Below are 24,626 nucleotides of genomic sequence, written 5' to 3'. Positions count from 1 at the left end.
GATATTTTTCATGCTGTTTACAATCTGTTTACGGTGTCCTCTTTTTTTCCTTAACTCTGGCAATAAGGAAGTAGTCATCTTGGAATTTTATGGTACCATTAAAAGTATCGTTTGTCTGACTGTAAAACAGTCAAAGAAATAAATATGTTTACAAGTTTATAAAAGCAAAAGAAACGAACATTGAACGACCTGTACAAGAATCTTACATATCATAGAACTTTATAAGTTTTTGTCAAGGAATATTCTTATTGTGTTAATTGCTTTGTTCTTAAAGATTCAACAAACAAAATATCTATTTAATGTCTCACACCTTAAATGCACTCGATGCTACAACCTTCTAAAGTCATCATCACACTTTCGAACACAATCAACATAAAACGAATAAAATTATCTTTACGTAAAAGTAAAGTGCTCTGGTTCCGTAAATTATTCGTAAAATGTTAATCTGACCAAAATCACTAAACCCGAGGCTTTTTTCAATCGGCAAAAATCATTCAGAGTTTGGACAAGTTACTAATGAAATTGTCTTTAATAGCCAAACATAGGAGGCAGATAAAAAATAGTCCCATCATATTTATTTTGGATTTTTGCATAATTTAACATATTTTTAAAATTTCCGACATCTTAGTACTATTCACAAAAGTTCTACATGATTGTCATCGTGACCGGCATAGAACAATGACCGCAAAGTATGGTATTGATTGGCGATGCTGAATGAATGCAAATTGTGTTGCAAGACTTCTGCAGTATTTGAATTAATTCAATATGTCTGTCTGTTCGTTGAACGTCGGGCAGGATATCACATGTAATCACATGGCTATATCACATGTTTGGTGGTACTACGATTAGCCTCCTTTTGAAAGCAATTCAAGTGAAAAAAATCATTCATGGTTGCCATTCATTCATCGGTTCGAAGATAATATGCAAACTATTTTCTGCATTGAAACTGAAAGTGTAACCAGTAAGGAAAGGATCATAGTCGGGCGGGGCCGACTATATGATACCCTACACCACTGTGAATATGTAAAATATAGGAGATATATATCAATTTGAACTGATTTATATATAATATGGTACACTTATTACTAGAGAAAATTCCGTCACACATTCCAAATTGCATCAAAATTGGACAGATCTTGCGAAAATATACATAGGAGCTATAGCCAAATCTGAACCGATTTCAATATAAGGTGGTACAATTATTTCTAGACCAAATTCAGTCACACATTCCAAATTTCATCACAATTGGACGTAAATAGAATGTTTGCAGCAAATACGTCAAATCGGCCGAAAATATATATGGGAGCTATATCCAAATCTGAACCGATTTCGATATAATTTGGTGCATTTATTTATAGACCTAATTCCGTCATAAATTCCAAATTTCATCAAAAATTAGACAGATTAGGGTGTTTGGTGCATCAAATACCTCAAATCGGACGAAAATATATATGGGAGCTATATCCAAATCTAAACCGATTTTCACCAAAAGCAATAGCGTTCTTCCGACGGCTAAAAAATGATCTTGCCCAATTTTTAGCCAAATCGGACAACAAATGCGGCCTGTACGTTGCGAACGGACGGACGGACGGACATGCATAAATCGACTCAGAAAGTGATTCTATGCATATCCCTAGAAGGAACTATGGGTCTATCTCTTTTCCTTACGCATGTTACATACAAATGCACTAACACATAATACCCCTTACCACAGTGTGGTGTAGGGTATACAAATTACATATTGCTATGTAAAATGCATCTACATTAGGTTCTGTGGTTTTCCTACATAACGACATAAGTCTAAAAATCAAAATTTTCAGGAGAGCGAAAACAAAAATTTTTTGTAATATTTTCTACATGCCGATGATTTTGTTTTGGTTTTTTCTTACATACGGATAGAGCATGCCAAAAACAATCGTTATGAATAAAAAAATTTAAATTTTTTTTATAAATGTACTTTTTATTAAATTTTTTTAAAAACATATCTTTGCGTGTGCGTCTTATTTTTTTCACAAAATGACATATTTATACTCATGTTGTATTCTATGAAAAAGAGCGGAGGAAAATGGATAACACATGTACAATTGTGTTGTTTTTCTGTGAATATTTTTTTACAAATTATTACCCAATCTTAATTCAAATAAAACACATTTGTTAAAAATTTGAATTAAAAAATTTTATTTCAAAGTGACGGAAAAAACTACAATAAAACCAGCAAATTTTTCATATTTTAGAAATGGAACGCTATTATAAGTTATTAATTATCGACATATAGTATGCTTTTAGCGTTTGGTGATACTTTAAGACTTTTATAGAAATCATGGAATACATCGGGGATAAGTGGCAGTAAATCCATCAAATCTTTCTTTTTTTCAGGCGAAATAGAAATTTCTTCATTATTTTTCAGCTCTGGAATGTAATCCATTACGGTGTTATATGTGATTTTTACTTTAACATACTTTAACAGGTAAATGAATGACTAGCCTTTCTTGCTGTGAGGCTTGCATCTCTGTTTTCATTAAATCTACGTAACGGGACTTATGTTTGAGAGTAAACGACATAAAAAACAGAAAATGAAGATAAAAGAGCATGCAAAAGAGCACATTCAGGTTTACGTGGTTTTATCTTGAAAGAGAATCAACAAATATTTTAATTATTATTACATACAAAACGACCTAAGTCACCCTGTGTTCTTTTTTATGAATATGTTTGCGATATACTGCAGCAAATGTCGATATAATACGTTTATTATGACAATTATTTTGTAAAAAGGCCAACTTACGTAGTTTTGCCAAAAAATATATCAGAAACGGTACATTTTTTTCAAATACGGAGTAGTGATATGGAAAGCTTTCAGAAAGTACAACGACGTGGTGCCAATAACTCAAAATTTACATAACTCGACTTATGTCGTTATGTAGGAAAACCACAGGGTTAGTTCACATTTTTTTTTTTAGTTTTTAATAATAATAAAGGGGTAGTTTTTTTTAAAAATGCTTAGGAGAGCCTATTTAGGTTATTTTATATTGAGGATAATAAACGTGGATTTTTCTAAAGGTTATTATGACGACCTATTGAAGACAATAAATGTGGATTTTTTAATGATCTTTAGGGGCCCTATTGAGGGTAATAAAATTGGATTTATTAACGATTTGTAGGAAGCTCTATTGAGGATAATAAACGTGGATTTTTTGGAGGCCCTATTGAGGATAATAAACTTAGATTTTAAAAGATTTTTAGGAGGCCCTATAATAAACGTAGATTGTTTAATGATTTTTAGGAGGCCCTATTGAGAATAATAAACGTGGATTTTTTGAAGATTTTTAGAATGCCTTTTTGAGGGTAATAAACGTAGATTTTTGGGAGGCCCTGCGAACGTGTAAACTTGATTTTGAAAATATTTTTAGGAGGCCCTATTCAGAATAACAAACGTGGATTTTTTAAAGATTTTTGGAATGTCCTATTGAGGATAATAAACCTGATTTTTTAAAGATTTTGTGAGACCTTATTGAGGATAATAAACGTGGATTTTTTAAAGATTTTTTGAGACCTTATTGAGGATAATAAACGTGGATTTTTAAATATTTTTCGGAGGTCTTATTGTTTATAATATACGTGTATTTTTAACTATTTGAAGGAGGCCTTATTGGGCAAGATACACGTGGATTTTTTAAGATTTTTCGGATGCCCTATTAAGGATAATAAAGGTAGATTATTAAAAAATTTTCGGAGGCCCTATTGAGGATAATAAATGTGGAATGTTTAAAGATTTCTCGGAAGCCTTATTGAGGATAATAAATGTGGATTTTTAAGGTTTTTTTCGGAGGCCCCAGCGAGGGACCTATTGAGGATTTTTAAACATTTTTCGGAGGCCTTATTGATTTTATTATTTATTATGTGTATTTTTAAGGATTTTAAGGGATTTTTTAAGATATTTCGGAAGACTTATTGAGGATAACAATAGTGGATTTTTAAAAAATTTCGGAAGCCCCATTCAGAATAATAATGGAGGATTTTTTAAAGATTTTTCGGAGGCGTTATTAAACTTGGATTTTTAAATATTTTAAGGAGGCATTATTGAGGATAGCGTTATTAAACTTGGATTTTTAAATATTTTTAGGAGGCATTATTGAGGATAACAAACATTTATTTTAGGATGTCCTATTCAGGATAATAAACGTGGATTTTTTGAAGACTGAGATGCCATATTGAGGATAATAAACGTGGATTTTTTTTAAGAATTTTAGGAGACCCTCAATAGTGGATTTATTAGTTTATATTAGTGGATTAAAGATAATAAAATTGGATTTTTTAAAGATTTTAGAAGTCGTATTGAGGATAAGAAAATTTATTTATTAAATATTTGTATGAATCTCTTACTTACTTACTTAGCTGGCCCATTAAAGAACATTTGTTCCATAGACCGAACTAAGAAAAGATCTCCAATTCTCTCTGTTTTTCGCTTCGCTTTCTGGAATACCGGAATACCGCGCCTTGTCATCTCTTAATCCACTTGTTTGTGCCATCCATTCTTTGGCCTGACAATTCTGCGTACACCGCCATGTGGCCCGAATTTATACGCCTTTTTAGCCGGTTCATTATCGCTCATACCTATTATATGGCCTAGCCACCGCAATCGCTGCATCTCGATACGTTTAACAATATTGATGTCCTTGTATAGCAGTTACAGCTCGTGGTTCATACGACGTCGATATTCACCGTCAAGGCAGATTGGCCCGTAGATCTTTCGAAGAATTTTTCTCTCAAACACGCCAAGCACAGCCTTATCTGCTTGCGCAAGTACCCAGGCTTCGGAACCATACATCAGCACGGATAGTATCAGTGTTTTGTAAAGCGTTATTTTTGTTTGACGAGTTGTGGCTTTGATTTTGAAGTGCTTACTTAAGCTAAAGTAGCATCTGTTGGCCAATACAATTCTTCTTTTTTTCACAACTTATGTCGTTTGTTGTGTTTACGGCGGTGCCTAGGAATACGAAGTATTTTACTACCTCAAAATTATAGGAACCAACTTCAACAGCTGGTCCGATCTCAATGGACGCATTGCGTGTCGCCACCATCAACTTGGTCTTCTCGCCGTTTACCGCCGGATCCACTTTAGCAGATTCTCCTTCGACCTTCATAAAGGTATCGGTTACTTCGTTTACTGATCGTCCCATGATGTCTATATCATCAGCATAAGCAAGTAACTTGTGGCTATTGGTGTAGATTGTGTCACTTCTTTTGACGTTTGCCTCTCGTATAACCTTTTCTAGCAGGATGTTGGGAAGATCACACGAAAGGCTGTCTCCTTGCCTGCAACCTCTTTTGGTACAAAACTCTTTGGAGAGGTTCTTTCCTCTCTTAACTGAAGATCTTGTGTCAGTTAGAGTCATTTTACAAAGCCGAATGAGCTTTGGGGGATACCAAATTCAGACATGGCTTGGAATACCTTTGAACTTAGCGGGCTGTCGAAGGCTGCTTTATAATCGACAAAAAGGAGGTAGGTGCCGATCTTCATCTCCTGGGTCTTCTCCAGGATTTGCCGCAGGGTAAATATCTGGTCAATGCTGGACTTGCCAGGTCTAAAGCAGCATTGGTATAGTTCAATTATTTCGTTGACCATGGATTTTAGTCGCTCGCACAATATCCCTGACACTATCTTGTAGGCGATAGGGAGAAGACTTATGCCACTATAGTTGGAGCATAAAGTCTTGTCTACTTTCTTATGGACGGGACACAGGATGCTGAGGTTCCAATCGTCGGGTACGCGTTCTTCCTGCCAAATGGAGCTAACAAGCTGATGCATACACCTTATCAGCGTGCCGCCTCCGGCTTTAAACAGCTCGACTGGTAGGCCATCAGTTTCTGCTGCCTTATTATTCTTCAGCCGGTTTGTTGCTGTCTTTACCTCATCTTGGCCGGGTGGTATACATTCAATACCATCTTTTGGGATTGGATCTGTGGTATCTTCGTCGACTTCGCTGCTGTTGGATACCAACAGTTTGGAAAAATGCTCTTTCTATATCCCTAGCACACTATCTGTATCAGTAACCGGATTAAATTGCTGGTCTCTACAGGAGGATGTGCCAGTTCCAGTTTGATGTTTCATTCTTTGGTAGAATTTTCGGACTTCATTCTGTCTCCTATACATCTCGATTTGTTCACACTCCCGCTTTTCCATCTCTCTCTCTTTTTCCTGCGGAAAAGACGTTTCTCCTCTCTGCTTTTCTCCCGATACCTCTCTCGTGCGCTACGCGTTGCTACTGATTGTAAAGTAGCCCTATATGCCGCATTTTTCTCTTCGGTAGCAGCACGACACTCCTGGTCATACCATGGATTCCTTGGTGGAGGTCTCTGGTATCCAACTACTGGTTTTGCGGCTGTTTGCATGGAGTGGGCAATGTTTTGCCATTGTCCTGATATGTTATCGGGAGGAGGAGTGCTGTGATTAAGCAGTTGGGCAAGTTGAGTCGAATATGATGTGGCTATTTGTTGTGATTGCAGCTTACCGATGCCTAACTTTTGTGTTGTGTCTGTTCGTGCTTTATTTGCTACCTCTAACCGGGTACGTACCTTTGCTGCAACAAGATAGTGGTCCGTGGTGGTCCATCTATCACAACGTGATCAATTTGATATCTTGTTCTTTGATCTGGCGACAGCCAGGTGCTCTTATGAATATCGAGATGCTTAAATCTGGTACTGCTAACTACCATGTTTCTTGCAGCTGCAAAATCTATCAGCATCATACCATTGTCAGATGTTTCACTGTGGAGACTGAATTTCTCGACTGTTGGGCCAAAGATATTCTCCTTTCCAATTTGGCATTAAAATCGCCTAGTATAATTTTAATGTCATGGGCAGGGCAACGGTCATAAGTTTCTTCTAAGCGCTCGTAAAATATATCTTTGGTCTGTTCGTCCTTGTCTTTAGTGGGAGCATGAGCGCAAATAAAGCTGATGTTGAAGAATTTTCCTTTTAATCGAATTGCAGCGAGTCTTTCATTCACTGGGGTGAAGCTGGAGACCAGATGTTTTAACCTTCGACCAACTACAAATCCGCAACCAAACTCATGCTTTGTGTCATGGCAGCTATAATACAGTGCGTCAACTTTAGGTGTTGTTGTGACGCCTTTCCCGGTCCATCGTATTTCCTGTATTGTAGTAATGTCGGCCTTATACTTTTCAAGTACATCTGTCAATGCGTAAACTGCACCTTCTCTATAAAGAGTGCGAACATTCCAGGTGCAGATTCGCAGATCATGGTCCTTAAAACGTTTGCGGGGGTCGTCAACTTTAGAGGGATTTGTTTTTTTTCTTTTTTTTCTTAGTATGCTGCTTTTTCTAGTGGAGGGTTACTAACCCGGCGCCGAAACCCAAGTTTTAACGTTCTTATGGGTGAACGCGCGCCGCATGTTAGCTCACTACCTTTAACGGGTGTTGCAGGCAGTTCCCCAGGTGACACCACGGGGAGGTCAGTGTCCACTTGAAATGAAAGAGGGACCAAGATAAATCCTGGGCTTTGCCATGTTAAAGTCGGTCAGGACCGTTCCCTGGTATCTTCCATCCTCTAAGTCACCCAGGCTCTATTGAGGATAATATAATTGGATTTTTTAAAGATTTTAAAGAGGCTCTATTAAGGATAATATACGTGGATTTTTAACGATTTTTAGAAGGCCGTATTCAGAATAATAATCGTGGATTTTAAAAGATTGTTTGGAGGCCCTTTTGATTTTTTAATGATTTTTAGGAGGCCATATTGAAAATAATAATAGTGGATTTTTTAAATATTTTTAGGAGGCCCTTTTGAGGGTAATAAACGTAGATTTTTAGTAGGCCCTGTTGAGGATAATAAACTTGGATTTTAAAAGATTTTTTTCGGAGCCTCTATTGAGGATAATAAGCGTGGCTTTTTAAAGATTTTTTAAGACCCTAATGAAGATAATAAGCGTCGATTTTTAAAGATTTTTCGTAAGCCTTATTGAGGATAATAAACGTAGATTTTTAAGATTTTTCGGAAGCCCTATTTTTAAAGATTTTTTCGGAGGCCCTAACGAGGGTAATAAACGTGAATTTTTAAAGATTTTCCGGAGCCCCTATTGAGGATAATAAACATGGATTTTTAAAGATTTTTTTGATACCCTATTGAGGATAATAAACGTCGATTTTTTAAATATTTTTCGGAGGCCCTATTGAGGATAATAAATGTGAATTTTTAAAGATTTTTTTGATACCCTATTGAGGATAATAAACGTCGATTTTTAAAGATTTTTCGGAAGACCTATTAAGGACAATAAACGTCGATTTTTTAAATATTTTTCGGAGGCCCTATTGAAGATAATAAATGTGGATTTTTTAGGATTTTTCGGAAGCCCTATTAAGAATTATAACGAAAAATCTACGATTCGGAAGCGCTATTGAGGACGATACGCCTGGATTTTTTTAAAGGATTTTGGGAGACGCTATTGAGGTTAACAAACATGAATTTTTTAAGAATTTTAGGAGACCTTATTGAGGATAATAGAAGTGGATTTTTTTAAAGAATTTTTAGATAATACAATTGGATAATAATAATTTTATGGATAATAAAATTGGATATTTTAAAGATTTTAGAAGTCCTATTGAGGATAAGAAAACTGATTTATTAAATATTTTTATGAGGCTCTATTGAAGATAATATAATTGGATTTTTTAGAGATTTGTAGGAGTATCTATTGAGGATAATAAATGTGAAGTTTTAAAGAATTTTAGAAGACACTATTAAGGGGGCCCTATTGAGTATAATAGACGTGGATTTTAGTTTGATTTAGAAAATTTTGTCGGGGGCGCTATTGAGGATAATAACGATTTTCGGAGGTCCTATTGAGGATAATAAACGTGGATTTCCCTATTGAAGACGTGGATATTTTACGATTTGAGGATAATAAAAGTGGAATTTTTAAAGATATTTAGGGGCCCTATTGAGGACAATTAATGTGGAATTTTTAAAGGTTTTAGGATGTCCTCTTGAGCATAACAAACGTGAATTTTTTAAGGATTTTTTAGAGGCCCTATTGAAGATAAAAAACGTAGATTTTTTTAAAGATTTTTATGATGCCCTTTTGAGGATAATAAACGTGGATTTTTAAAGACTTTTGGATGACCCTATAGAGGATAGCAAAACATGGAGTTTTTATAGATTTTTAGAAGGTCCTATTGAGGATAATGAACGTGGATTTTTAAAGATTTTTCGGAGGTCCTATTAAGTATTTTTGGAGGCCCTATTGAGAATAATAAACATGATTTTTCATTGGGCGTAAAAAACGAGATTTGTTAAAAGAAAATTAATATAAATTATTGAGAAATTTTTCGGAGGCCTTATTGAAATAATAAACGTGGATTTTTAAAGCTTTTTGAATTTAAGAACAAATGTTCCTCTATAATGTAGGAATTAATAATCATTTAATTGTTTTCTTATTATTCTTATTATTATTATCATTATTGTTAGTACATGTTTTATTCAAATATCCGCAAGCTGCATACATACACTCATTTCTTATTTCCTCATACCGACATTGAAAACTTATGCCCTCCCAAAAACAATTTTATTCGTTTACTCTTGCAATTTGTAACATTATAAAATTTATACTATAAATCACCGTTTGTCACGAATGTCCACATCCTTTGTACAGTTGGTTGTTTGTATACGAATAATTTTCTATATTATGCCTGTGGAAATTTTTGTTCTCCTAATATTTACAGTGATTTATGTCAAAAGAATCTAATTTACATTTTTCTTTATTATAAACGACAAACAGTGGCTTATATAATTTATAATTTATTATAACAAAATGAAATTGTTGTTGTTGTGTTGGTGAAGGATACACATGCTGCTGTTATTTTATTTATTTACAAAAATTCTGTCTAAAATTTCTGTGCCCCTGTTAATTGCATACATTGACTGGCAACATGTTGATCGAGAGAAAATCTTTTTATTTAACTTACTTTTTTACTTACATTTATTTACATTTAAATGAAAAATAAGACTTTTTAACAACACACAATGTCAGTAAAAGGAAGAAGAAGTTTATTTACTATGGACTGATTGGCAGAGCTGAAACCGTGCATTTTAAGAATTATTAGGTATTTTCTGGATGAGACCATAATTGTGAATTTACTTATAATACATATTTTTCAGGCACCACCATGATTTTAATCGTAGAATTTTTTATTTTGAGTATTTTATTCGGAGTTTTATTGAATGAATTTTCCCAGACTTTCAGACCTATAATCATCAACTCTATTAGAATATTTTTATGGATCATGTGATATCTATATAATCGAGACATTTTGAAGAAGGGACATAAAACGTATTATATAATAAAATTTTGGATTTTTAAAGACATTTTTTGGACCTGGACCTTCAAAGAATAATTTAAGGTAAACAAGTAAAAAAGCATTAGTCGGCTTTGTCGACAGAGATATACCATCAGCCTATGTGAATTGAAACTCCAACCTACGGACAGGTCGGATGTATTTGAGCTCTTTTGGGAATGTTGTGGTCCTTTATGGACATTTGAACTTGCCGACAAAAATGTGGATTAGGATTAAAGTTCAAAAGTGTTGCGGAGGATGCACTTGAAGGAATGGACTGCCATAGCCCATTATGGAAGTGGATCTTATTTTGGGAGTCATATCTTTTCGATAAATATCGCAACCAGTAGTCGTTTCAGTGGGTTATCTTATAACTTTTGGACCAGTATGCTTCCTGGCATAGACTTGTCCACGGAAAGCATAATATCGCTGTAAACAGGACCTCAAGGAACAGCATCGGCATACATACATATTGTTTGCCCCGTTCAAGAGATATCGTGCATACCATTTTAGTGACACTTTTTAAATATTGAGGAAAAGTACCGGAAGTTGTGGATCGGTATTGTCGTTTTTGACATTTACCCTGTTTTGGCTCAGAAAAACTATGTTTTGTGTTTTTGTATATTCGAACAACCAATAAATAACGAATATACAAAAAAACAAAATATAGTCTTTTTCTGAACAAAAACCGGGTAAATGCACAAAAGGACCATGAAAACGCGAAAAAATCCATTAGTTGTCAATGAGAGTCGTATCTAAAACTTTCTGAGCGACATTTTTGCAGAACATTCCAAAGCTGAAAAACGTCATCTTGTGGTAATTTCATAGCGGTTCTTAAAAGAGGGGACGAAAAGGACATTGAAAGAGGCGAGTTAGAAGGTCGAAATGCTCTACGAAAATAATCCTCATTCGATTTACCTGAAGATATACCATCTCATAAATAGGCTAAAGCAACAGTTAACAAAGATATAACGCTAATTTTAGATGCCTTACAGGTCTTCAGCAGAAACTTCATCACGCCATATTTCGGAAGTTCGAGTCACGACGGATCAGTCCTTAGGGATTCTTAATTATACAATTTTTATACCCTCCACCATAGGATGGGGGTATATTAAGTTTGTCACTACGTTTGTAACTACTCGAAATAATCATTGTAGACCCCACAAAGTATATATATTCTTGATCAGCGTGCAATTCTACATCGATATAGCCATGTCCGTCCGTCTGTCCGTCTGTCTGTCTGTCCGTCTGTCCGTCTGTGGAAATCACTCTAGCGTCCGAACGGATTGACGTAGGTTGATGAAATTTTGGGAAAATATGTTATATTTACGTAGGACTTTTGGTATTGAAAGCGGGCTATGTAGGTCCACGCTTTCGTATAGCCCCCATACAAAATGACGCGTGACGCGTCGTCGTTTTAAGGAATTTTTAAGATATTTGGCCCATTTTACCACCGAATTGGTTGTAATTTGGTACTTTGTGTCTCCAGAGGCCAAACAATATTCCTACCAAAGTTGGGTTATATAGGTCCACGTTTTGATATAGCCCCCATATAAGGCCCCATATAAAGTACGCGTCGTTTTAAGGAATTTTTAAGATATTTGACCCATTTTACCACCGAATTGGTTGTAATTTGGTACTTTGTGTCTCCAGAGGCCAAAAAATATTTCTACCAAAGTTGGGTTATATAGGTCCACGTTTTGGTATAGCCCCCATATAAGGCCCCATATAAAGTACGCGTCATTTTAACATATTTTGAATGTATTAGACCCATTTGACCACAGAATTGGTTGTAATTTGGTATTTTGTGTCTTCAGAGGCCAGAAAACATTCTTACCAAAGTTGGGTTATATAGGTCCACGTTTTGGTATAGTCCCCACATAAGACCCCTTATAAAGTACGCGTCATTTTAATATATTTTGAATGTACTAGACCCATTTGACCAAAGAATCGGTTGCAACTTTGTATTTTGTGTTTCCAGAGGCTAAGAAACATTTCTACCATAAAATGTTTATATAGGTCCACGTGTTGATATAGCCCCCATAATACAAATCTCCCGATTTTCGATATTTTGAACGTTTTAGCCTCATTATCACACCGATATGGCTGAAATTTGGTATTTAGTCTTCTTTAGGCGTATAAAACTTTACCCCAGAAATTTGTAGGTATAGGTCCACGCCATCATATAGCCCCCATAGAACGGTACCTTCCGAATTTCGGTATTTTGAAGGTAGTGGCCACATTAATCCACCGAAACGGCTGAAATTTGTGGTGGAGGGTATAAAAAGTTCGGCCCGACCGAACTTAAGGCTTTTCTTACTTGTTCCTTTATACCAATGTAAAACATGTGTTTCTTTACAAATAAATAAAAAAGTAAAAAATTAAATTTTTATATTTTCCACCATAATATGTAGGGTAAAATTAAATTTGGCATTCTGTTTTAAACACATTGTCGGAGACACTATATATACTTTATATTCTTGATCAGCAGATCCATGTCCGTGTGTCCGCCCGACTGTTGAAATCATGATACAGCTCGCTAGAGCTTTGTAATTCCGTATAAAAGATTCTATTACTCCTAGGCTGTTTGGTATTGAAAATGGGCTTTATCGGTCCACGTTGTGATACAGCCCCCATAAGCTTCACCCTCATTATCACACCAAAATTACTGAAATTCGGTATTAAGTCTTCGTTGGGGGTATAAAATTTTCCACCAGAAATTTGTCGGTATAGGTCCACGCCTTAATATAGCCCCCATAGAACGACACCTCCCGATTTTCGGTATTTTGAAGGTCTTAGTCCATTTATCACCGAAATGGCTGAAATTTGGTACTAAGTCTTTAATGGGGGGTATAAAACTGTCCAGCTGATAATTGTTGGTATACGTCCACGTCTTCATATACCCCACATAGAACGGTACCTCCCGATTTTCGGCATTTTGAAGGTTGTGTGTTCAATGACTGAAATTTGGTAATTAGTCTTCGTTGGTGGTATAAAACGTTCAACCCGAAATTTGTTGGTATAGGCCTTCATATAGCCCCCATAGAACAGTACCTCCGGATTTTCTCTATTTTGAAGTTTGTGGCCTCAACATCCCACCGAAATGGCGCACATTTGGTATTTAGTCTTCGTTGAGTGTATAAAACTTTCCACCAGAAATTTGTTGGTATAGGTCCACGCCTTCCCGTCTCTCCTTCTGTCCATCTAAAACTTGTAATCACGCTGCATGTCGCATTTTTTATCGGATCGTCAATAAACTGATGGGGGTCCAGGAGGGGAAGAAGCGTTTTCATTTTTTGTATTTTATTTTTTCATTTCAATTGCAATGTCGATTATCACAGCTCTGGCTGGTGGCCTTCCAAAAGCAAAGCATGCCTGCGGAAGTCGAAAATCTTACCTTTACAATAAGGCGATGTAGGTTGGCGTAGGTGGTCAAACGACGGAGATATGCATTGCAATAGTAATAATATAATATAATAATAGGTCTCGTTTTCCATTTTTATACCCTCCACCATAGTATGGAGGGTATATTAAGTTTGGTTTTCCGTTTGTAAAGCATTGAAATAATGATTTGCGACCCTATAAAGTATATTTTAAGTCACATTTCCAAACCGAATTAGTTACAATTTGACATATAGGGTTATAATGACCAACAAACTGATATTCCAAAAGATATGGGCATAGGTCCATGTTTTGGTATAGCCCCCATATAAATGTACCTCCCGATTTTCGTTATTTTGAGAATTTTAGCTACATTATTTGACCGAACTACCTGCAATTTTACATTTGAGGTTCCCAGTGGTCACAAAACATCTCCACCAAAACCCGTCAACATAGGTCGATGTTTTAGTATAGCCCCCATATAACGGCACTTCCCGATTTTCGGTATTTTTTTGGATTATTGCTACATTATTTGACCGAACTACGTGCAAATTTACATTTGAGGTTCCCAGTGGTCACAATACATCTCCACCAAAAACTGTCAACATAGGTCCATGTTTTAGCATAGGCCCCATATAAAGGTATCTCCCGATTTTCGGTATTTTGAGGATTTTAGCTACATTATTTGACCGAACTACCTGTAATTTTACTTTTCAGGTTCCCAGTAGTCACACAACATCTCCACCAAAATCGTCAACTTAGGTCCATGTTTCAGTATAGCCCCCATATAATGGTACCTCTCGATTTTCGGTATTTGGAGGATTTTAGCTAAAATTTTTGACCGAACTACCTATAATTTGACAGTTGAGTTTCCTAGTGATCACAAAACATACCCAAAAAAAATGTAAATATAGGGTTATGTTTTGGAATACCCACAATATAACGGTACCACCTAATTTTTTGTATTTTGATAAAGCTCATATAAAGGGACATTTTTAGATGCATCCATGGTTACAAAATATTTACACCTAAAATTGTGGCCAAGAATGAAAATAATATTCCATATTTAGTGTCAGAATATTTTATGGTGGAGGGTATAAAAAGTTCGGACTTGAGTTGTAATGCCGAATATCCCACGTTGCCAGGGGGCGACTATGGTTTTTTTATTAATTTGTATATATTTATTTATTTTGTATATATTTTTATATTTTGTATATATTTAGTATAACCCTAAAATGTTTACCAGTGAAAATATTATGTACAAGGTAGTGGTGTAGGGTACGATATAGTCGGCCCCGTCCCGACTATAGCCTTTGCTCACTTATTTTATTAATTATTTATATTAATTTAGGAATATTGGATAATTTAGCTACATGCATTGACCGAACTGTCTGCAACTTTTGCTCAAACTTAGTTTATGTTCGAAGATGGACCATATCGGTTCACTCTCTCGGGTACCTCTCCCACAAAAGATTCTTTTTTTCAGTAAGTTGTTCTAGCGGCCTCATTGACAACGGTACAATTTTTTCGGGAGTAAGTAAATTTTTCCTGAGGTAATGGCCCAAAAGCTTCAAAAACCTGCCGGCACATATGTATGTATGTCTATAGTGCAAGATAACTTTAAAACTTTTTCAAAATATTTTCCAAACTGTTTTTTTGGTCTCTGTCAGCACAGCTGACTGATACTTTATTAGTTGCTTTAAGTATATTTGTTAGGACTCATCATACCTATAATCATGAAATTTTGAGGAGTGATGAAAATACTATCATGGACCATCAGACTATAATTGAGGACTTCTTAAATGAACTTATTTTGCTTGATCGCCTATTAAAATTGTTAGTGGAATAACGAATTTGGAAATTTTCCTTAGTGATAAATACCTTCTGCACAGCTCCACCATACGGAAGTGATCGCAGAACAAAATAATTCCATTTAATTTTTACAACACACCTACTTTGTGTTTTCACGAATGAAGAAAATATCGTAAAACACCTTGTGTGTTTTACTCACATTAACGACTGGAACAACAACAATAAAGAAAACCACATCTAACAAAAGACTGGTCTTGCCACAAACAATTTGATATCCTTAATTTTTCATTTTGTTCTTTTATCTTTCAGTGTTTCCTCACTGCTTCATTCAACAAAATATTTTCAATTTCATTTAAAACCATTTTTTGTTTGATTTTTTCCTGTCGTCACTCTTGTAAAAAAACAAACATGAAATGGTAATGGAAAATGAAAGGAAAATGTGAAAAATAAAAAATTGTTCATCCCCCATTCATTTGACCTAATGAAAAAAAAGAAGTAGAACATGTGATTTTTTGTATGCTTAGCGCAAGCGTGTCTGCCAAATGCTACTGCTGCAATCAAGGGCTGAATGGGGGGCACGTGTTATTTGTTTGCTGATACATTTTCATATCCAAATATTCGAAGGTACACACACACACACACACACACACACCTTGGGACAATATGATGTACAATAAAACCTTGTATCATCCAGTTTTCGGATGTTTAGGGATTCTCATTCTCAAGTGTAACCTGATCACTTCTTAAAAAATAAACTCAAAACAGTGAAATTTTAATTTTTTGTTGATTTGTTTGGGTTCTTTAGGGAAAATAGTGGAACGAATTTAAATGTGTTTTTCGTATTACGCAATGTGGAGCTGTGATGAAATGGAAATTGAAAGAAAGTTTTTCCCATTCATTGGCTTCCGCAGAGTTTCCGCCGACAATGTTAATGATGTTTACTTAAGGTGCATTTTAGGGAAAGCTGATTTTAATGGTCAAATATTTGATATGGCTCTTGGAGAGCTGGAGCTATTTTTTGGTTGTTTTTTAGTTAGTTCAGTTATGTGAATGATTTTTGTGGGAAACATTACAATTCAGTTATATTTCCTAATTCCGGTCAAATCTTTTTCTATATTTGATGTCCTTATTTTGAAAAGTGATGAAACATTTTAGAAAATAGAAACATAAAACGTTGATTTCTACAGCTGCATCAGATGGTGAAGTTGGTTCTAATGTAGTAAACTTTGCATTTCAATAAAAATATTTACCCGATTATAGGACCCAAGTAGAATTAATAGTCTGTACAACACACAGTGATTGATAATTACTTTCATAACTCAAAACTTTAATTTACTGTTGTCACATAAACACAATAGTTGCGTTTAAGAAACTACAAAATAAATTACTTTAGCGTTTATGTATCAAGTGCAATTTTAAGTTTCCTCATGTTTTAAAAATTTAGTGGACAAGAACTTTCCAGCGTCTTCTTTCAGTTAGGTATTGTCTGACTCGCCAATTTAACACATGTTTTTTTTACTTTTTATACGTTCTACGTCTTCTTATCTAAAAGCGTAGCTATGCCCGTTACAGCCCACATTAGCTGATTACTTTCCAATCTCAGAACTCACTGTACGAAATTACAGTACAATAAGTCGGGAGGAACCGTTATATGTGGACCTACACATGCATACAATTTTTGTAGAAACCTTAAATTGAAAATAAGAGCCACTTTGGTCGGTCCTCAAAGTAGCTAAAATCGTGAGGTACATTGATATGTGGTAATACCAAAATGTTGACAAATGGCGCCAATTTTTCGTAGATATTCTGTCTTCCTCTGACCCTTGGAAGGTTTTTACGACAAATAAGCTAAAATCCCCAAAATAGAATAAGATTCACAAATATATGAATTAAATCGGTTATACCTTTATATTGGGGGCTATATTAAAATTTTCAGCATTACCCCCAGTTCTCTGTAGGAATGTTGTATGCCCATATCGAAGACTAAATACCTAATTTCAATTCGGTTAGATAATGTGGTCAAAATCTTCAAAATACCAAAATTCAGGAGGTACCGTTCTATGGAGGCTATATCAAAATCCGGAAAAATTAAATACTAAATTTCTGCTATTTCTGTATGATAATATGGCTAAAACAATGAAATTACAGACAACCGGGATGTACCGTTCTATTGGGGCTATATCAAAACGTAAGGGTAGGGGTATTGACAAATTTCTGGGGAAAAGCTGTGTAGCCCCCAAATGAGACTAAATACTAATTTTCAGCCATTTCAGTGTGATAATAAAGTTAAAGCCTTGACAATACCGAAAATAGGGAGGACTTATAATGACAAGGGAAAAGTTTTGTTTCTGTGTGATAATGGGGCTAAAACCTTCAAAATACCGAAAGTGGGGAGGTACCGTTCTATAGGGGCTATATCAAAACGTGAACCGATTTTCATTTCACCGAAAATCCTAGGAGTAATAGAAACTTATGTACCAAACTATTAAGCTCTATTTCAGATATTGCTGGCTGATTTCCACAGACGTATGTATTGGAAACTGTTCCTGACCACCTAACGGATTTTAATATAGGTTCAACATCTCTTAACAGCAGTTTGGACAGCAAATTCACTACTCTCGAGCAGGGCTTCGGAGTCGGAGTTGGAGTTGGAGTCTGGAGTCGGAGTCTTACAAATTTTGCTTGAGTCGGAGTCGGAGTCGTGAAAAAAAAGCTCGACTCCGAATCAAATCAATTTAAATTATTTAAATGATCATAATTTAAAAAAACTCTTAATCTCTATTTGACTACAAAATGCATATCGCAAACATTTTTGGGTCAATTGATTGGAATAATGTTTGCATGTTCCAAATGTACTTTTAGAAGATTTACAGGCCATTTTATAGAAGACTCACTGGTCTTCTCTTGTTGTTTTTATTAGAAGTCATTTAGGTATGCTGTGAAAGAACCTGTTGGACTTCTATGAAAGACCTTGTAGTACTTTAAGGGAAATCATACGAAAGACCTACTAGACTTCTTGCTGAATTTGTATGAGAAAAGTTTGAATCTTCTTAAAGACGATGTTCCTGCTATTTTTTAAACGACATATTCGGTCTTTTGAAGGTTTTTGCTACATGTTCTGAAGTGTGAAGTATGCTGAAGTGCTTGTTACTTTGTATTCCTATTGTCAACGAGAAAAAAATTGGTATCCTCCCAATGTAATGTATCTTGAAAGTTCAAAGTGAGATGACTGTAATTTAAGTTGTGAATTCGGAGTCTACTCCGGAGTTGGAGTCGGAGTCGGAGTCAAGAAAAAAATGGACTGGAGTCGGAGTCGGAGTCTGATCAAAAATGGCTCGACTCCGAAGCCCTGCTCTCGAGGAAGTATGCTTAACTGTGTGTGAACTAAATAACAAGATGTCTTCCGGCTTAGATGACATCTCAAATTTTTAAATACGCAAATTTCCAATCGATGCTTTAAAATATTTAGTTATTTTATTTAATAATTGCTTAAATAATTCGTATTTTCCTAAAGTCTGGAAGATTGGAAAGATAATTCCAATAAAAAAGAAAAAGAATTGTTCTGATATGAACAATATAAGACCGATATCTTTATTATCTAATATAGGGAAACTTTTTGAAAAAATTTTGCGCTGCAAAATGAACTCTCAAGTTCAAGAGGAATATATTTATACCCTCAGCCTTTAGGCTAAAGAGGGTATTTACACTTTGATACGACTAAAAATGTGCCTCATCGAAATAATGGTTTTAGACCCCAAGTATGTTTGTACGATATCCGTTTCAGACAATTTTGAGTAGATCTAGCAATGTCCGTCCGTCTGTCTGTCTGTCGGTCTGTCTGGCTGGCTGGTGCGCACGATAACTTTCGAACGGATCAATCGATTCGGTTCAAATTTTGGGTATCGAAATATTATGTCCAGATTCGATTTAAGTTCGAAGATGGGCCATATAGGTCCACTCCTTCAGGTACCTCCCACACAAATGTTCAAAAATTGTGGCAAAACTTGTGCGCACGATAACTCTTGTAGGGAATAACCGATTTGGTCCATACTTTGCACATCGTGTAATTTCTACCAAACTTAGATTAGGTTCCAATATGGACTCAATCGGTCCACTCCTTCGGGTACCTCCCACACAAAATTTAGAAAAAGTTCAGTTTAGGACCTGGTCTCGAATCGCTTTGATTTTTGTTTACGCAAGTTGTATTCGCTGTCCTCTATACGACGCTGTAAGTTTCATTAGGGGCAAGTCCATACTTCCTGAGAAAATAGCCTGAAAGTTACAAAAAACCCTATGACACCGTGTGTAGTGGTTGCAGCGCAAGATAACTCTCGAACGGATCTGCCGATTCGGTCCAAAATTTGGCTTTCGTAATATTTTGTTCAAACTTAGTTCAAGTTCAAAGATGGATTATATCGGTCCACTCCTTCCGGTACCTCCCCCACAGAAGTTCGAAAATGTTCGGAAAATTTGTGCGTACGATAACTCTTGAAGGGAGTAACCGATTTGGTCCATTCTTTGCACATTATGAAATTTCTACCAGACTTAGATGAGGTTCCAATATGGACTCAATCGGTAAACTCCTTCGAGTACCTCCCACACAAAATTTCGGAAAAGTTCAGTTTAGGACCTGCTCTCGAATCGCCTTGGTTTTTGTTGTACCATCTTGTATTCACTGTCCCCTATAGGAAGGTACAATTTTCCACAGGGGCATGTCCATACTTCCTGAAAAAATAGCCTGAAAGTTGAAAAACAAACCCTATGACACCATGTTTATGGGTGGAAGCGCAAGATAATTCTCGAACGTAAATGCCGGTTCCGGCCAAAATTTGGCCTTCGTAATATTGTTTCCAAACTTAGTTTAAGTTCGTAGATAAGCCATATCGGTCCACTCCTTCAGGTACCTACGCCACAAAAGTTCAAAAATATTCGGAAAAATTGTGGGCACCATAACTCTTGATGGGAGTGACCGATTTGGTCCATACTTTAAACATTCTCATAATATCTACCAGATATAGATCAGGTTCGAATATGGACTATATTTGTCCACTCCATCCCGTACCTCCCACACAAAATTTTGGATAAGTTCACTTTAAGACCTGCTATTGAATCACTTTGATTTCTGTTGAAGCAACTTACATTCGCTGCCTCAATTACGATGGTAAAAGTTGTTTCAGGGGCAGGTCCATACTTCTTGAGAAAACAACCCGAAGGGTGTAAAAACCCCCTATGGCACCCCCATGGTCTATGTCGATCCATTCCTTTAAGTACCTTTTCAGCAAAATTTTGAACTTTAATCCTAATCAACATTTTTGTCGGTTCATACGACCAAAATTTTGAAACCCCCTAAATACATAAGTTTATTGTGAAAAAAGTGTTTCCATTTGCACAGGCTGAGGGTATATCTCTGTCGGCAAAGCCGACTGATACTTTTTTACTTGTTTACCTTTTCAATTCGGTTTTAGGAAAGGACATTCCACGTTAGATGCATTAACTAAATTCCATAATGACATCATTACAGATTTGAGGAAAAAATCATTCACGGTGGCCATTGCACTGGATGTCGAAAAGGCATTTGATCGCACTTATCATGACGGTGTTATATATAAAATGATACAGATAGGTTTCCCTGCTCATATTGTGAAAATTTTCAAAAATTTCTTTACTGACATGCATTTTTATACAGCTCGGTAATTTAAAATCTGACATGAGTATGGTTTCATGTGGTGTTCCTCAAGGTTCAATATTGTCCCCTCATTTGTTTAGTATATACATGTATGATTTTCCACATCAAACTAATAACACTCTGGGTGTACTTTATGCCGATGACTGTTTATTATATGCCCATGCGGAATCTCCCTTGGAAGCCTTATCCTATGTCTCACAGCATTTAAGAACAGTTGATCATTATTATGCAGAATGAGGGGTAAAAATTAACTCATCCAAGATCGAAGCGATCTGTTTAAGAAACGCGTCTGGTAAATGCAGAAAGCAAATCCTTGAGACTATTTTTAAATGGTACGGAAATACCATTTAAGGATATAATTAAGTATTTGGGAGTAACATTTAATAAATTAGTCAAATTTAATGAACATGCACGGAGTCTTATGGGAAATGCTTATAGTATAAAGGGATCATTTGGAACGCTTCTTCAAAGTAAATCACTACCAATTAAGTCCAAATTGATGTTATACAAAACATGTATTAGACCCGTACTATTATACGCCTTTCCCATCTGGTTCACTATTTCTCCCACGTTTATGCAGGAATTAGAAGTGTTAGAGAGGAAAGTTCTCCGGTTATGTATAGGAAAAAATCTTCAATCCGTAAATAGACGCTTTTCAAATGCATATGTGTACGAAACTTCAGGTGTTACCCCCATTTCTGTATATTCAATGCAATTAATTAAAAAATATGTGGACAGACTTTTACTGCATCCTAACTCCTTAATTCAAGAAGTTGTTGGAGAGCAATCCGGTTTTGGCTGGCAAAATACTAATTACATATCACCAATTGGCACTGAGCTATCAATGGATCTAAGTTCTGCGTCGTGTCCAGATTTCTATATTCGTGTCTCTCCTGGAATTCATAGAGGATGAAGTACTTCCTATACATATTGTCCATAGGAAAATTTTGTAGAGTTAGGTTAGTTGTAAGTTAGTTGTAGTTTTAGTAATTAGTTAAAATTAAAATGAGATATACTCTCGAAATATGAAAGAGCTGGGAGCAAGCTCGTTATTGATTTTACGTAAATATTAAATAATGAACTCAAATTATTAAAGAAGTTAGTTTCTGAATACACCTCATCATGTAATTGAAACCATACATAATTGTTTTAAGTATCAAACATGTTATGAAATTATATGATTTTTATGGTTTGAAAAAAGGCTCAATAAACTTAAACTTCCACAGATGGACGGATGGACATACGCAGAGAGGAGATACTGTAGGAGTAATCATATTCTAAGAACAAAATAGTGTATTTTAAAAATCTGAAAATATATATTGTTGGTGCAACAATATACTTTGTGAAACTATATTTCCCGACACAAAATATATTTTTGAAACACCACAAACTGAACAGGGGCCTGGGGAAACGCCCCATGTTAAATTTGAAGACTATTTATCAAAAATTGAGCGATTTATAGCAAAATCGGAGAAAAATATATATATTGGAGCTATATCCAAACCTGAACCGATTTTTACGAAAATTGGTGAAACTACTCAGGAGCCTAAGAAAATATCACATATTAACTTTGAAGGCTATTCGATTAAAATTGACAGAGTTATAGCAAAATCGGGAAAAGATATATATGGGGGCTATATCCAAGTCGGAACCGATATAGACCAAAGTTGATATTTTTTATTCCTGTGCCCTCATAAGTACTTGTGCAAAAATTCATCAACCTAGGTCAACGGCTTCTATTTTTGTCCACCTTTGTATGGAAGCGGCAACACTGTGCGCCGTTCGGAATCGGCGATAAAAAAGTATTATACCTATTTGAATCGGCGTGCACTCATTAATATGAGAGAATCTTCCGTGTTTCTTCAGGGATGTGTATGGGAACATATATATTAGGGCTATAACCAAAAAAATACCACCACATAGCCGTGTAGAGCATGGAAAACTATAATGAAATACGGTGTCAATTTTTCTCTATCGCGAAAAAAGTTTCCGCACCAAATGCATGGAAGTTCAGAAATGCATTTTTTAATTTTATATGTTATAACAACATATTTGCTTTTCATTAAAATTTTTATTTTTTTGAAATCTAATTTAGAATCATTATCAAAGCGTTCTGGACCAATTTGTTCTCAAATCGCGCCATTTCGGAGCATATTAGGAACTTTTGACACTATTGCAATTTTTGGTTTTTCTTTATAAACTCGTGAATTTTATGTTTATATTTTTTGTACCTATCGGACAAGAGAATTTGGGGTCATTTGCAACGAATTCGCGAAAGTTACAGACTGTTTTTGTTGACCTTGCCTGTGAGAATTGTATTTGTTTTCTACAAAAATACAACACCTGTACCATGTGGGGAATTTTGTCCTAATAATGAAAACGCGTTTCTAAGATCAATTCGATGAAAAAAGATGCAGCACCGACCGCAATTACTATATGCTCCGAAATGGCGCGATTTGAGAACAAATTGGTCCAGAACGCTTTGATAATGATTTTAAATTAGATTATAAAAAAATAAAAATTTTAATGAAAAGCAAACATGTTGTTATAACAGATAAAATTAAAAAATGCATTACTGAACTTCAATGCATTTGGTGCGGAAACTTTTTTCGCGATAGAGAAAAAAATTACACCTTATTTCATAATAGTTTTTCATGCTCTACACGGCTATGTGGTGGTATTTTCGATATCTGCAAAAAAGTGCAAAAAGTTATATCCCTAATATATATGGATGTGAAGTATATAATTTCTTTTACTTTATTCACATTCACTTCTATTTTCATCACAAACGCTATTTATGTTGGCAGTCCTAAAAACTTCTTCAGATTCGTAATTTACTGTTTTTTATGATTCAAAAGAAGTTCAATTATTTTTTGTCTTTTAGAACTTTTTTATATTTTTAGACTTTATATTTTAACACATCGCAGATATTATTATTTATTAACACAACGCGATAATAAATTTAATCACGTATAAATTAATAGATTAATGCAAACTACGAAAAAATTGTTTTTACGAAAATTTATTTATCAACAAATACAGAGCCTGCATATAGGGAAACGGTTGTATATACAAACAATTTTCAGGCAGACTTAAGAAAAGTTTATGAATTTTCGATTGGTATAATTTATACCAATTACTTTTTATTTTTATTTGGTATGTTGGGGTGTTACAAATGGAATGACAAAGATAACATTGTGCGACAAAAAAAAAAATGACAAGGAAAACTGAGTAGAATATGAAAGTAGAGCTAAAAATATGAGACACGTGTATCGGCGTTTTTAAAGTTTACATCGGAAAGTAACCAAAGTAGGCGGGACAATTTCCGTCTATTTCTAGTTTTTTTTTCGAAATATTCGAGTTAAGATATCTTGAAATCCTTGCATTTTAGTTATATA

This window comes from Musca autumnalis, unplaced genomic scaffold, assembly GCF_047663935.1.
Source record: "Musca autumnalis isolate F117 unplaced genomic scaffold, ASM4766393v1 scaffold_1, whole genome shotgun sequence".
NCBI lineage: Eukaryota > Metazoa > Arthropoda > Insecta > Diptera > Muscidae > Musca > Musca autumnalis.
The sequence above is the reverse complement of the archived record's forward strand: the minus strand, read 5'-3'. Positions refer to the sequence as shown.